The 16,334-nt window shown below is 38.2% G+C and overlaps 1 protein-coding gene across 3 annotated transcripts in view; it reads right to left on the bottom strand.

Annotated features, from left to right (window-relative positions):
- MAP3K13 (mitogen-activated protein kinase kinase kinase 13) overlaps positions 1 to 11,806 on the bottom strand; it is a 165,236-nt gene extending 153,430 nt beyond the window's left edge. The window contains exons 1-3 of one of the 3 annotated variants that reach the window (XR_001178280.2): positions 11,680 to 11,805; positions 9,696 to 9,822; positions 2,622 to 3,724 (exon numbers count right to left, since the gene is read on the bottom strand). The gene's annotated coding sequence lies outside the window, so the exon portion shown is untranslated. The other 2 variants (XM_004745177.3, XM_045088712.1) reach the window with 2 other exon arrangements.
- Positions 11,807 to 16,334: the final 4,528 nt, after the last annotated feature.

Raw genomic sequence — 16,334 nt, 5'->3', positions numbered from 1 at the left:
AATATTTTTTAGAACAGCATAAGATATAAACTTACCTTTTAAAATCATTAAAATCATTTTAAAACCTTTTAAAATCATTTAAAAAACTCATCTTTTAAAATCATTTGAGAACCTTAAGTCCCAATAATGGGTTATAGGTCTTATTGTCCCATATATGTACCTGTGAATACAAGTTGAATTCATTCATTTAATAAATATGTTCTAAGTACCTACCATGTGTCAAGCACTGTTCTGGGTGCTAGAGAAAACAAGGGTGAATATTATGTCAGTCAGAGGTAAGGACCATGAGAAAAATAAAGCAGGGAAAGGAAACAGAAATGCCATGGAATGGTGATAAGGTTACAATTTTAAATAAGGTGATCAGAGAGAGCCTCCCCTTACTGAGGTGACAAATCATGGTTGGAAGGATCTGAAGATGAGGGATTAAACCACAGAGATATCTAAAGCAAGTGCTTATCAGGCATAGGGAATATCAAGCACAAAATTCCCAAGGCAGATGAGAAATTTGAGGTTCTGAGGATAAGCTAGGAGACCGGAGTGGCTGGGGTGGACAGTCAGATGATCCAGAGATGAGGGGAGAGTAAAGGCAGATCAGGTAAGGCCCTAGAGACCATCATAAGGACTTTGGCTTATATATGGAATGAGATGAGAAGCAACTAGAAAGTTCTGAAGAGAAGTTACATAATCTAGAAGAATGTACAGTACCTAAAATGTCTAAATGAAAAGAGAAGCATTAGTCTGCAAATATTTACTGAATACTATTTACTAGGATTTTCCTAAGCACTGGGAATATAGTGGCAAATAAGAGACACATCAGTCCAACTTTATTGTTATAGGTAAGAATATTAACAAATGATTAAGCAAATAATTACAACTACATAGGATATGACAGCTGGGTGATTCTGGAAAGAAAATTTAGGAAGTCTAATCTAGTCTGGGCTATAGGGGAAGGCTTCTTGGAAGAAAAAGATATTTAAAGTGAGATTGGAAATATAAGTAGGAGCAAGTTAAAAGGGATAACAGGGACAAGAAAAATCCCAAGCAGAAAGTACCTGCAAAAATCACTGAAGACCACCCCCCCCCCAACTCTGCCAAAAAGGCATCTTCAGGGAATTGAAGACCACTGTAGCTGGAGTTAATTAAGTAGGCAAAGAAGAATGCCTGAAGCGTTGGGGTTGAATTCTAAGGGCAATAAGATACCAACAGTTTAAAGCAGGAGCTCAAGACGATTAAGATGACTCTAAAGCAATGAGCTTAGAGGAGGAAGGAGTAAGTACAAGAGGTCAGTTGGCAGCTTTCGTAGAAGTGGGGGCAAGATTAACAGTAGTGTAAATAAGCATAGTGGATGTAGGAACAGAAGGACATGGATAGCTTGAAAAGATACTTAGGAGGTAGGAAAGACAGAATGTGATGATGGGTTAGAGTCATGAGAGGTGGGAAAGAAGGTCCAGAATAGCTGAGGTTGCCTAACCACTTTTCTTGACCTTTCTGGATAGACGGATCTATCTTTTTCACCAAGGGAAGGAAGATACCATTGTGCTTCTTCTGGGGGGAGGGACAAAAAAAGTTGATTGTATATGTTGATAATCCTTTATGCCATCACTCCTTTATGCCAATTGTCATACACAAAAGAGCCTCAATTGGCACAATTTATGCAATTTGTTCTGTTTCCACCAATGTATGAACCTTGGCTATGGCTGCTCAGAAAAATGAACCAGTTGGATTCTACCTCTGAAATCTTCTGGTAAACATTCATGTTGTTAGTACTATATAGATTTATATAATTTGTCAGCAAGGGACATCAGTATGTTCTACAGCATTCCATCGAAGCTTATGTAAGTAATCTCAAGGTACCAAATACAAATTTTCAGTATTCTACAGCACTGAAGAATTAGTTCTTCACCAATGAATTCAAATGTAAAACCCATGGAAGTAGCCATTCCCTCTTGTTCGTGGACACTAGAAAAGCCACTTATTCCTAACCAATGCTGTCACCAAAAAGGTGGATATCTTCTTTTGGGAAAACAGTTGAATAAGTTAATACCAGTGACTTATTTATCTTAAATCATTAAAGATAAATTCAGTTACTCAGAGAAAGAAAAACTGGCATTTTCTCTTCTAGAGATCATCAAACTCCTGGTCATGCTAACTATATTTTCTATAGCCATTCTCCACAGAGTCCTCAAACATTACTAAACTAAATGGGATTTTTTGCAAGTGAGTGGGGTTTTTTCCCATGAGGTAAGAGAGATAAAAGCAAAAAAAAAAAAGAAAAAAAAAGTTAAAAGAAAAAACTTTTTTTTTTTTTTTTAAGAAAAAACATTTGATAGAATCTTTCTACTATTATGAGGTTGAACCAACCTGACATGTTTTAATAGTCTGGGCATCAAAGTGCATGGTTATTAGATACTAAATAAAATACTCAGAGGCCCAGTGGCTTTCTCTATGCTCTGAAATTACAAAATCTCACCAATGAGACCAGAAGTCAAACTGATATTTACCGTCAATTCCTTTGTCACAAGCAGTAGTGGTATGAAGTGAAAAGAAACAGTCTCCTAAGAACCCAGATGCATAGGAAAGCATTAGTACTAAAGTAACACACCTGGATCAGCAACTGCAACTCATAGGAAAAAAAATGCATTTTATTTAATGACCAAGTACATAAATACAAACACACACACATTCACACATACATATAACTACAACACACTCACTCTTACCAGGTGGGATGCAGTATGAAATGTTCTGCTCTACACTTCTTCATTTAAAAAAAAATGCTGGTCACAACTTAGTAAACAAAGGTTGCAAGCCATGAACACAGTTACAGCATATAATTGCTCTAGAGCAGTATAAATGCCAACTTAAATTTTTAGGGAAATGTATAGTCTTCATCCTTCTTAGAATTAGCCCACAAAAATACTCTGTATACTCAGAAAAAACAAAAATTAACACAGCCTTGTTTCCATGTATCCAGCCTAGACAAGGTGCTCGCTCAGTGTGCTTAAATCATCTACCTTCCCACACCTGAGAGCAGAGGGAATGACTTATAACAGGACTCTGTGTCTATACCGCACATTTTAAATAAATGTCCTTTATATATATATTGTTTCATTTGACCCTCACAACAACCCTGTGAGGTAGGCAGGGGAAATAATATCAGATTTACTTTACAGATGAAATTAAGGTGCAGAGAAGTTATGTGACCTTCTCAGGCAGACAATAAGAACCACTAACTTTTAGGTAGAGGGCTCTTTTCTCTAAACCACTGATGGTATAATCTGACCTCAGATATTTTTACTACTTCATTCTCATTTCTTACTGTTGATTCAAGTTTGTATAGGCTACAACAAAAGACCTGACTGTAAACTTATCATACCAAGTTTACACTTCTCTACCAATGAAAACTTATGGCCACAGGACATCTATTCTTTTAGAATGCATTTATTCCTTGGCTCTGATCTAAAGGATCTTAAACAATATGAAAGGCCCTAAAGGCCAAGGGAATTGAAGAGAAATCAGAAGAAAGGATATAAAATGGAATGTTTTAGTGGATTTTAGTCCCTGTAAGCTTTTACTTTTGTGAGAGGGTTCAATGGAGAGCTTTAATGCAGATGAGACTTGAGGCTTTTGAAGAGGATCTAAGTCTTGATGAAGTTATTCAAACTCAAATCTTGAATGCATAATGATGGTAGGCCCCAGGGTCTTCAAAAGCTTGTACTTGATGCTTTAAAACAAAACAAAACATACAAAAAAATTCTACCAGCAAGTCTAATAAAATTTTTTAAAGGTTTTGAAAAGCTTTAACTCTTTGGCCAATAATTAATCAGACTACCAGATACCATGCTGAAAGAACAGAAAGAGAAAACCAAAATGAAATAAGAAAAAGAAAAGGAAACAAAGATTTTAAAAGACAGAGTGTACAGAATAGCTTAGTACGTTTACTGGCTTATCTTTTTGATTGATATTTGCTTTAAACTGCAGAATTCAAACTTCTTACAGAACCACCTAGGCTGTAATCAGAGAAACTGATTTAATGATAATATCCAGAATCTCTCTGATCACTATCCACGATATTCGGTTGTCTTAGAGGGCTTTTGAACTTTGAAAGCATGGCCAAATATTTGTTGGAAGAGAAAGCATAAAATAAAGTTGATTTTGTGGGGTAGAGAAAGAAACTGAAATAGGAATATTATGGTCTGAAAATATTTAACACAGGAGAAAAGTCAACAAAGACTTATGATGGAAAAATTCAGACCACTTTACAGTTTTTTTTTTTTTTAAGATTTTATTTATTTATTTGACAGAGAGAGAGATCATAAACAGGCAGGGAGGCAGGCAGAGAGAGGAGGAAGCAGGCTCTCCGCAGAGCAGAGAGCCCGATACGGGGCTCGATCCCAGGACGGTGGCACCATGACCTGAGCCAAAGGCAGAGGCTTTAACCCACTGAGCCACCCAGGCACCCCCACTTTACGGTTTTTTATGAAATAAATATACTAAATCTCACTGCCTACTTTTGTGCTCATTCTGACTTGTTTTTTATTTTATGTATGCCTATAAGCCTGCCTTTTTTCAAGAAAACCTTAAGTTTTTTAAAATTAATAATAATGGGGTACTTAGGGGACTCAGTCATTTGGGCAACCAACTCTTGATTTAGGCTCAAGGTCATGACTTCATGGGTCGTGAAATTGAGCCCCACATTGGGCTCCACGTTCATCAGGAAGTCTGCTTGGTGATCTCTCCCTCTGCCCCTTTCCCCATGTGCACTACCTCGCTCTCTAAAATAAATAAATCTTAGGGGCACCTGGGTGGCTCAGTGGGTTAAAGCCTCTGCCTTTGGCTCAGATCATGATCCCAGGGTCCTGGGACCCAGCCCCGCATCAGGCTCTCTGCTCAGCGGGGAGCCTGCTTCTCCCTCTCTCTCTGCCTGCCTCTCTGCCTACTTGTGATCTCTCTCAGTCTGTCAAATAAATAAATAAAATCTTTTTAAAAAATTTTTCCTTTAAAAAAATAATATAAATAAATCCTTAAAAAAATTAAAAATAATACAATAGCAAGTAACATATACTGAGTCTAAACTCTGTGGTAGGCACAGCTCTAAGCATTTTACATAGATTAATTAATAATCCTCATAACAATCCTGTGATTTTGATATTATCATTATCCTCAATTTATAAATGAAGAAACTGAGGCACACAGAAAGTAAGAAATTCTGGTAGTTTACATGGCTAGTAAATAGTGGAATTAGGATTCAAACTCCTTTGGCTCCAGAATATCAACCTATGCCCACTAATCTATAAAACTGGTTTCAATGCAACAAAATTGACCAGGACTAAGGTTTTTTTCAAGTCAATGCTGTGCCGTGTCATAATCTTTCACTTTCTGATATTCTGATCAGAAAGTATAGTGACTGGGGCGCCTGGGTGGCTCAGTGGGTTAAAGCCTCTGCCTTCGGCTCAGGTCATGATCCCAGAGTCCTGGGATCGAGCCCCACATCGGGCTCTCTGCTCAGCAGGGAGCCTGCTTCCTCCTCTCTCTCTCTGCCTGCCTCTCTGCCTACTTGTGATCTCTGTCTGTCAAATAAATAAATAGCATCTTTAAAAAAGAAAAGAAAGTATAGTGACTAATTTAAGTTTCCAAACATGAGTAATGTAGAATCAGTTTCAGCAGTCACCACTCAGAAATAATATCCTGCAGGAATGTCAAGAAGTTAAAAATAAAGCACGCCACTAAAATATTAATAGTGGTAAGGAAATATAGGTAACTTTAATTCTCTTCTGGTGAGATATATATATATTATATCATACATATATCATACATATATTATACACACACACACACACATATATATATATAACATATATATACACACACACATCACCCCAAAATATATTTCTATATTCTAATTTTTATCATGGACATGAATCACTTATAATAATAAAAAAAAAGGTTGCTTAAGCATGCCAAAACCATTATTAGCATTAATACATATTAAACTTACATTAGAACTCAGTCTACTTATAATCTGCTACTTCTAGTATACTGTGGAGTTAGATACCAGTTAATTAAGCCTATTAGGGGGCACCTAGGTGGCTCAGTTGGTGAAACGTCTACTTTTGGCTCAGGTCATGATCCCAGGGTCCTGGGATCGAGCCCCGCATCCGGCTCCCTGCTCGGCAAGGAACCTGCCTCTCCCTCTCCTCTGCCTCTTGCTCTCCCTACCTGTGCTCTCTTTCTCTCTGTCAAATGAATAAAACCTTAAAAAAAAAAAAAAATCTTTTCAAAGAGTCAATAAACTAAGTAAGGACCTAAAAGAAAGCATATGGGTTTTGTGTCTTTTAATTTGGGAGCTCAGGTAATTTTAAAAATTTACTTCCTGGTTACAGGTAAGTTGAGATTGGTGGATAAATGATGAGTGGATAAGTTAGGGATCAGTATTTAAATACACTGATAACAGAATGTGTACCCATAATGTAATAAATACTTCACTGCAGTATAAAAAAATTTTAGGATTTGAAAGGAACCTTTACAGTAATCTAGTACCATCTCCCATACAATAAGAAATTCCCTCTACAACATTCCTGATGTTCCAACTCTGCTTTAGCAGCCCTAATGACCCAAAGTTCACTGCCTCTGGACACAGAGGCTCCCCTGCTCACTGGTTCTATACCTTCTCTCATTTGGCCTCAACTAACAGACAACAAGTGTGCTTCCTACAGCTTTTCCAACTCTTCCAAAGTCTTCTATCTTCTCAACAAAATAGTCCCAGTCCCCTCAGTGTCGATCATCACACTGATCCTTTTACAGAATCACAAAACTGGTTAAAAATAGTTCTCTTATTCTTCGAAGTATATCTAAAAAAAATCAGTTTTTATAGAATAATGTTGTATAAGTTAATGGATCTAGTTTATCCATCTTGGTCATACACAATTGGAAAGCTAGGAAAAACTTGTGGTCCTAGTTCAAATTCAAACTGAACAGGAATATATTTTTGAGTTCCCTTTTTTTTCTCCTCCCCAAAATAATAACACCAACCAGAATCTTAAAGGATACCCTCAATCATAATCTTATATATTTGCTAGATTTTAATTTTCTCTGTCTTCCATCTACCTTCCTATCACTTGAACCTGTAAATGATCTTAAAACGTCCAAAATTCTTTAAGCTGCTCTCATAATCATAAATTAGCCCTTGATAGGCCCAGCTCTAAGGTCTTAAAATTCTGACTTTTTTTTTTCTTTCTGTGCTAACTGGGTATCTTCCTATATGGAACTTTTGGTTTTCCAGAAAATTTTACATATATTATATGTAAAAGAATATATATATATATATATATATATACACACACACACACATTTTATAAATACATATTTATATGCATAGACACACACACACATCTACATGTATCTTCCCCAATTCTATGTAACTTTTATGTCATGTGCTCCTTTCTATTGTATTACCAGACATACTATAATCAGTTCTATTCTATTAATCATTACTCAGTATCATAAAGGTATGTATCTTATAAAACTTATTCTCAAGCAAGTTTCAAATAAAATCCCATTACTAATGAACAAATATTACTGTATCTTTAAATTTCTTATATTCACCTATTACTATTTTTCCAAATTTCCCAAAAGGAAAGTGTGGAAAGATAAAGATGGCTAGAGAAGTAAAAGTCACAAGAAATTTTTGCAGAGTCCCATGGCAAATAATCAGCCACTTCAAAGCATTATTCTCAATACAGAATGAGATTAGCCATACATATCTAAAGGATCTTTCTGGTTTACTGATTTTGCTAACAGAGAGAATAAGCCATTCTTTGAAATGTTTTAAGCCAACACTAAACATCAAGAACAAAGTGAAATAATAACTAAGACTTATCTAAAGAGTAGAGTTCTTCAACAGCAATTCAAATAAAACAAAGTTCATCACATTCAGTAATACTGAGGAGCTCAGAACCATGCCAACACAACAGAAACCTAGCCTGCAAACAAAGACAATATCCATATTACCTAGGGAGGTCAGTAACATGCTATGATTGCATATGAGTATTAAATTCAGCAGCACTGGGGCGCCTGGGTGGCTCAGTGGTTAAGCCGCTGCCTTCGGCTCAGGTCATGATCTCAGGGTCCTGGGATCGAGTCCCACGTCGGGCTCTCTGCTCAGCAGGGAGCCTGCTTCCTCCTCTCTCTCTCTCTGCCTGCCTCTCTGCCTACTTGTGATCTCTCTCTGTCGAATAAATAAATAAAATCTTTAAAAAAAAAAAAAAAAAAATTCAGCAGCACTAAGCACTTAGTTTATTCATAAGAATATAATCCAAAAACCTATTACAATGTCACCAAATCTTCCATTCCGATCTGGCAAAAACTTCACTCACTTATACAACCCCATTCCCTCTGAACAGTATAAATATTTATAAGGACAAAAGTCATAAAGAATAGCTGTGGGCTCCACAGTTCTCAAATTAACCTCAAGCCTTATCATTTGTTTGTTCCCTAGTGTTATAAAAACATGTTCATGGTTAAAAATTCAGCCCACCAGAAAGAGTACACAGAAAAAATAGGAGTCATCTTCTTACCATAGACTTATAATCTCATTCACCAGGAGTACCTGTCTATAGTTCCTCATACAAATTCTGAAGAAATTGTGCACGTTTATATATAAACATATGCTTATGAAAACATACTATACAAAGAGTTCTATATTGTTTTTCTCAGTTAACAATATATCAGATTTTGCCATACCTCTGTCTATGGATTAGCTTCGTTCTTTCTAAGAGTTGTAAAGTACTACATTGCAAGAAGGCATATATTTAATCAGATCTCTGGTGAGGGATATTTAGGTTACCCCTAGTTTGTCTGCTTCTTAATTTAAAATAATATAGTAATGCTATCTTTATATACAAATTTTTGTGTGCAGGCGCAAATATATCGAAGAGACGAATTCCTAGAAGTACTAACTGGTTTTGGAATCGAGCAAATTCTAAACAAGAAGCCAGTGTCTCTATAAAGGAGACTGGAAAAATCTACAAATATAATACTTAGTGATTAAGAGGTGCCAAACATTATCACAAAGTTATAAGTTAAAGACTGAAAGCTAACAAACTCCTAAGGTAAAATAGGAAAGAAAGAAAATTTAGCCCCCGGGACAGAAAGATAAAAGACCTGTAGAATGAATCCCATAAGTGATGTTTTAAAAGAAAAGAAAGGAAAATAGCATAAATAAAGTAGCATAAAGAAAGAAAGAAGACATTTTTTAAACTTTTTTCCTTGCTTTAACCTAACATATAAAGTAAAATCGGCCACAAGATTTGCTACATATATTATCACAGCCAAACTCAGATGTGAGGTGATTTAAATGAGTATCTGAAGCCCCATTCCTACGGGGTATCCACAGGCTGATATTTTCTACCAGGTTCTAACATGTTGAAAGGAGAGATCCCCCAAAAAAGAAAGAACAGAGCAGTAATAGTCCAAGAGTAATATAATTTCCCAATCTCTTTAATTTCTGACCAATCTTACAAGGAAACAGTAATAACTACCTCATATATACAGAACAAACCTCTCTTTGGAAGATCCAGATTAAAACATAATTTGAAGACTTGTTCTGTATTTTTCAATTACAATCCCCACATTTCCTAGACCAATCCAAGGCTGTTCTATTTCTCACCTAACATAAAACAGAGTCAACAACTTACCTTTCCCAAAGTGCTACGATTTGAATGCCACAACATAAATTGGTTCATGTTTTTGTCCATTAATGGTCCGTAGATTTCTTTAAATGAAGTCCATATTAGAGTCCATAGATATCAGTGTTCTGCAAAACTGAAAACCTCAAGAATGTCAATGCACATACCTAAGTTACCATTTAGATACTAATTATGAACTATAATTATAGTTATTATTATAATATATATTATTAATTATAGTTATTATGGATATAGACATTTAGATACACAAAATTGGTGGAGATGACATTGAACAGCAGAATGAGGTAGCAAAATTATACTTTATTTTTAAGTAAAACATTACTATTAAAATCTAGACAATCTCGAAACACTGCTTTGTACTCTATTTCTATGCATTCTAATCGTGGCACCACAGTAAGAGCTTGTAAAGATGGGAATGATTTGGATAACAACACTTTCCAGAGACGGGGAAAACGAATTTTAAAGGCAAGCAAACTTTTCAAATTTAAATGACTACAATAATGTATTTACATGTCTACTTCTTGGTTTTTTTCAGACTATTTTTAAAAACCTCTTGGATTTTTCTTCTTTAAAGATTTTATTTTTTAAGCAATATCTACACCTCAGGTGGGGCTTGAACCCACAACCCCAAGATCAGGAGTCAAATGCTCCACAGAATGAGGCAGCCAGATGACCCCTGGATTATTAAATCTAAAAATGCTTACTAGTTTCTTCTTTGTAACAACAAACAAAAGCATAAATTCAGGTTTTTCTACTCTATTACATCCAGTCTATAAAAGATTCTAGAACCTCTTAGGAGCTACTATCTCATTAGATAGCACAAAGCCCATACACAAAATCACTGCATCCAGATAATGATTCATGCCCAGATCCCATTACACAGCTTGATAGTCTGTCTTCTGCACTTTTTTCCACTTGACAATCAAAACCAATCGGTTACAGCACTTGTTCGTTAGTTCTATGGCCACTCTTCATCTAAGACATCTAAACAAATATTTTACAAAAAGACAATCTTCAGGGATTCATTCTTTTGCAGGCCTCCTACATGTCTGTGTAAGTAGTTTATGCTATCTAAACACACCAGGTGAAACCTCTGACTGGATTTTTATAAATTAATTTCGTTTATTTTATAAATAAACTTCATTTATTTCTCAAATGCAAGAAGCACTACAATACAAGAAAGAAAACATGAAGAAAATAGAAAGCAAGTTCATATTGCTGAAAAGGAAACACTTCGATCACTAATTAGAAGCTCAGCGCTACAACTGTAGCTTATCATTCCTCCCCCCATTATTACCTGGAAGTTCCTCCCAGAAAAGTAAAGGAATCTGAAAGAAACTCAATTAATCGCTTTATCCTCTACCCCCACCATCAAAAATAATAAAAACAAATTTATAAATTTCAATAATCTCACAAAACAACAACAGTGTTTTCAATCTCTACTCCCCCAGCACCCTCCTAAGTTGAAGTCACTTCTACACTCAGGTAGAGATCCTGAAGTTCGGGAGAAGTTCCCCCTGCTGATCGAGAATCTGGTTCGTGCGTTCATATTGAATAACTCATTCATTCAACAACATGTAAAGAATGCCTAATAGTGGTAAGGCACCGTCCTGGATTAAGAGATGAAGTACCTGTCCCCTATTAGCGGAACAGAGGCGGGGGTCGGAGCAGGTAAGAAATGAACTCGAGGTCCGCTCATCTCAACGCCCAGGCTCCACCTTTCACCCCAGAGCGCCAAGGCTCAGGAGCCCACCAACTCCAGCCATGACCGACTCCCGGAAGTCTCAACCCGGTACCTCCTCGACGGCCTTGGTCCTCACGACCCCGTTCCCAAAGTTCCCTGTACCCCACCTTCCCCAGAGAGTCCCACGCCAAGAAGACTCTTCTCCAGCCTAAGGCGAGATCCATCTCTCCCTGCCCGAACTACCTGAGCCACCAACATCAACCCGTCCAAGTTTAACCAGCACGTTACCTGCCTGGGATCGGAGGTTCCAGGATGACCACAGACGCGACGCCCCGCCCATCGCGACGCCCTCCATTACCTGGTACCGCCTCCAGGGCGTAACTTCCTGTGCATCACCTCCGGCCGAAATTCCACAGGGCTCCGTAGTCCCGCTTACCGTCCCGCCCTCAGTGACGTCACTTCCGGAGGCCTCCTCGGTTCACTGGGCATCCAGGCGTGCTCCAGCTTTTGTTTATAGGGTTCTTTTACCCCTGCCTTCCTTAACGGCTACGTAGTACCTCTCGAAGTTCATCTTTTGCTTTTCAGACTGGTGTGCCGGCTTCTGCAGTCACTACCCTCTGCTCCCTCCATGCCTCGAACCCAAGAATGTTCTTGTGATTTTTCCGATTTTTCTGCTCAGTGGAGTGCTCTGGAGTGCGGGCTCTGAGGTTGTGCTGTCTAGTTTCGAACGCTGCTTCTCACCTGCACGGGTGTTACCTTGGCAAGTTACTTAACCTTTCTGTGCCCGTTTCTTTGTGAAACAGAGATGATACTAGTACCTAGAACAGAGCGTTGGTATGTGTGTTGCTTGACATAACACAGAAAGCTCCAGCACAATGAAACGCCCAATGAGTGAGGATTACAAGCACTCTCTTATTTCCTGTTGGAACTGGTAAGTGGTTAGGAAAGCTGGAACCAGTTTTCCAGTTATCTGTTGTATCCTCAGCTTTCAATCAAGGGATTAATGGTACTTGGTACCTTCCTCTTAAGTGTGCGCTCCTCCAAAGATGGAATTTTGTGTAGGAACCAACTTCAACCCTACTTGAAGTCACCCACCTGCTTGGTTATTGTGCTAGATACTGGAAGAAAGGTGAATAAAACCCAGGCTCTGTCCTCAAAAACATGGAGATAATAGATTATGGAAGGAAGAAAGCTAACCCAGGGAAAAACAGGAGACCAACTAAGCTGAGGCCTTATCCTTACAACAAAAAACTTCACAGTGTTAGAAGTGAAAAAGAACTTTAGAGATAATAATTTAGTCAACGTCTTGATCTTACAAGTAAGGAAAATTGAACCCAGAGAAGCAACTTACTGAAAGTCCTAGTGCCAGGGCTAGGACCAAAAGTGGAGTCTTAATGCTCATCACCTCCTTCTATTCCCAAAATCTGCCTCAAGGTGCTAATAAGGTAAAAACAGTTTCACTTTCATGACCTTCACTCTCAAGTGAAAAGGACTAGGAAAATCCCAGTCCAGGAGAGAGGAGCAATGAAACCTAGCAGACCGATGACTCTGATCATCATTTGAATATTCTAGTCTGGTAGTGCTGAGTGCATTTCCTATAGATTTAGCTCCCTCTCCTCTGGAAAACTTCTTATATTTACCCAGAACTGAGGGGCTAAGTATCAGCTCCTGTGATCTCTATCTTCTGTTTTAGCTGTCTGGAGGCAATAAATAACAAATCCAAGCAGTAACCAAGGGTAAACAGAAAGACTTGAGTGCATCACCAATGAGGTGACACAATCTTTTTTTTTTTTTTTTAATTTTTATTTATTCATTTGAGAGAGAGAGAGAGCGCCTGCAAATGAGCAGGGGGAGAGCAGGGGGAGAGCCAGAGGAAGAAGAAGATTCTCCGCTAAGCAGGGAGCCAGATGTGGGACTCCATCCCAGGACCTTGAGATCATGACCTGAGTTGAAGGCAGATGCTTAACTGACTGAGCCACCCAGCCGTCCCAACGTGACAAAATCCTATTTAGACTAATGTATTGCAAGCAATTTTTCTTAAATACTCAGTCTTTGTTCTAGGAATATGATAAAGCTAGCATGGGTATTAGCGTGGGTATTATTCAAATATTGGTAATAAGTCTGTGTTCCAAATAATCAGGTAATTCTATAGACCCTATAGAATAATGTAGTTGGGATGGATGAATTTTAAGTTTTCTTCCAACTCTAGAATTTAAAAAGATGACTTTTTTCTGTAATTTAATTTTATTTTTTCAGTGTTTCAAGATTCGTTGTTTATATACCACACCCAGTGCTCCATGCAATACGTGCCCTCCTTAATACCCATGAATCTATGGATAATAAGAATTAAATAATCTGCTGAAAGTCACAAAGTTAGCCAGTGGCAGTCAGTAGAGAACTGACTAGAGTCTACAATGATTAGTTCTGACTAGAATCTAGAACTGATTGGTTCTAGAATATCAACCTCCTGATTCCATTCACTCCTTTGTTAATTTAGGAGAGACACCATGCCAGGCACTGGATATACAGAGATGAATAAAAGCCTGGGTGGCTCAGTTGGTTGAGCATCCAACTCTTGATTTTGGCTCAGGTCATAATCTCCGGGTCGTGAGATTAAGCCCTGCTTCAGGCTCCATGCACAGTAGGCAATCTGCTTGAGATACTCTCTCTCTTTCTGCCTCCCCCCATGCTTTCTCTCTAAAATAAGTCTTAAACAACAACAACAACAACAAAGATAAATAAGATTATCAGCTTTTGAGGAACTTTCTAAATGGTGAGGGAGGCAGAATTTTTTTTTTTTTAAGATTTTATTTTTAAATAATCTCTACATCCTTGTGTTTGGGTGGGTCAGTCAGTTACGTGTCTGCCTTGGGTTTAGGTCCTGGGATCAAATCCCACATCGGGGTCCTTGCTCAGCAGGAGCCTGCTTCTCCCTCTGCCTTCAGCTTCCCATGCTTGTGCTCTCTCTCTTTCTGTTAAAGGAATAATTTTTTTTTTTTTGAAAAGTGTAATAAATAAATAAATAATCTCTACATCCAACATGGAGCTCAGACTTACAACTCCAAGATTAAGAGTCTCATGCTCTACTGACTGAGCCAGCCAGGTGTCCCATGAGGGCAGAACTTTTCTTTTTCTTTCTTTTCTTTTTTTTTTTTTTTTTGGAATATATATGTATTTAAAGGATTCGATAGTACTTTAGTAAGGAAAATCAAAGCATGGATAGGAAATGAGAAGAAATACCTTAAGTTATAGTCAACATAGGTTGTTTAAATTAGAAAGAGCCCAAGCAGGGAGAGGGGCAAACAGAGGGAGAAGCAGGCTCCCTGCTGAACAAGGAGCCCGATATGGTACTCCATCCCAGGACCCTGGGATCATGACCTGAGCCGAAGGCAGATGCTTAACTGACTGAGCCACCCAGGCTTTCTGAGGGAGAACTTCTTTTTTTTTTTTTTTTTTTAAAGATTTTATTTATTTATTTGACAGAGATCACAAGTAGGCAGAGAGGCAGGCAGAGAGAGAGGAAGGGAAGCAGGCTCCCTGCCGAGCAGAGAGCCCGATGCGGGGCTCGATCCCAGGACCCTGGGATCATGACCCAAGCCGAAGGCAGAGGCCTTAACCCACTGAGCCACCCAGGCGCCCCCTGAGGGAGAACTTCTAATGGAAAAATAATTCAGTGTTAATATTATCATAGGTCCATCTATTTACTTCTTTCAATCAATGCACTTTTCCCCCTTTGCCACCAAAATACCATAACTTGACAAAAATAAATGCAAAAAATATGTTTTAATCATATGTAAAATTATTTGAACTACATTTTTAAGAGTCTGAATCACAATTTACATAGATACTGGTATAGGTCTTAGAGTCAACGTTTGGGTTACATGCCTACCTCTGCTATTAACAAGCCATGTGACTAGACAAATCACTTCACTTCTCTGGGCCTCAATTTCCTCTTTAAGGTCCTGTCTGGAGTAAACCTTATCTTGCTCTGTATAGTAGAAAATAGTGCATATTTCCCACTGTAACCACTAGATGACATACTTTCTTTTCCTCCCTCCTTGTCTTCCTCTTCCTCCCTTCCCTTCCTTCCTTCTTTCCTTCTCCCCCCATCCTCCTTTCTTCTCTCTCCCTCCATCCTTCCCTCCCTCCCTCTCTTTCTCCTTTTCTTTTCTCTTTTCCTTTCCCTCCCGTCCTCTCCTTTTCTCTTCTCTTCTTTTTTGTTAGTTCACCTGACCAAGACATCATTGCACCACCTATCTGAACAACCACCTATAAGAGTAGCCACTGTGCATGCCAAGACTCTAGGAGATGATAGGCCTAAAATGTTTGTTGAATGAGTGAAGGAATGAACGGATTTTAGGATTCTTTCTGGGCCCTTGTATCTCTTACTACTACTGCCTTTTCTTTTATTTAATTACTCTTAAAAGCTGTGATGATGAAGGAAAGATGAGAGAACAGATAGGAACTGCGTTGGAGAATGCAAAAGGCACTGCTTTGCATCCCAAAGCGAACAGCAGTGCACTGTAGTATTTATAGATGAAATCATATAATGTCTGAGACTTAAAATAATATGGGAGAGTCCAGGTAATAAAGATGGTAAACATATAGCAATGTTGTTGAAGATGGGCATATTTGGTTTCATGATGTTCTATTTTTTGTGTATGCTTGAAAATTTCCACCAAGCCTAAAATTAGGTAATGAGTGTCTTTCTCTTCCTGTAGTCAGGACCAAGTTGAAACTATCCAGTGGAGTCTCAGTTTGGATACTTTTGACTGACGTGAAAGGAATCTTGTCATGACTGCGTTTTTGAGAAGTAGACATGGATTTGAAGATGAGGATTTTTATTAGGAATGGACAGGAGCAGGATTGGTCAGAGGAAAATGTTGTATGGCTACTCAGGTTGAAGGAATCTTCAGCCAACTTGGGAGAGAGCTGCAGAGTGA

The sequence above is a fragment of the Mustela putorius genome, unplaced genomic scaffold, assembly GCF_011764305.1.
Source record: "Mustela putorius furo isolate JIRA1106 unplaced genomic scaffold, ASM1176430v1.1 tig00003834_pilon_pilon_pilon, whole genome shotgun sequence".
Taxonomy (NCBI): domain Eukaryota; kingdom Metazoa; phylum Chordata; class Mammalia; order Carnivora; family Mustelidae; genus Mustela; species Mustela putorius.
This window is presented reverse-complemented; position numbering and strand designations above follow the sequence as displayed.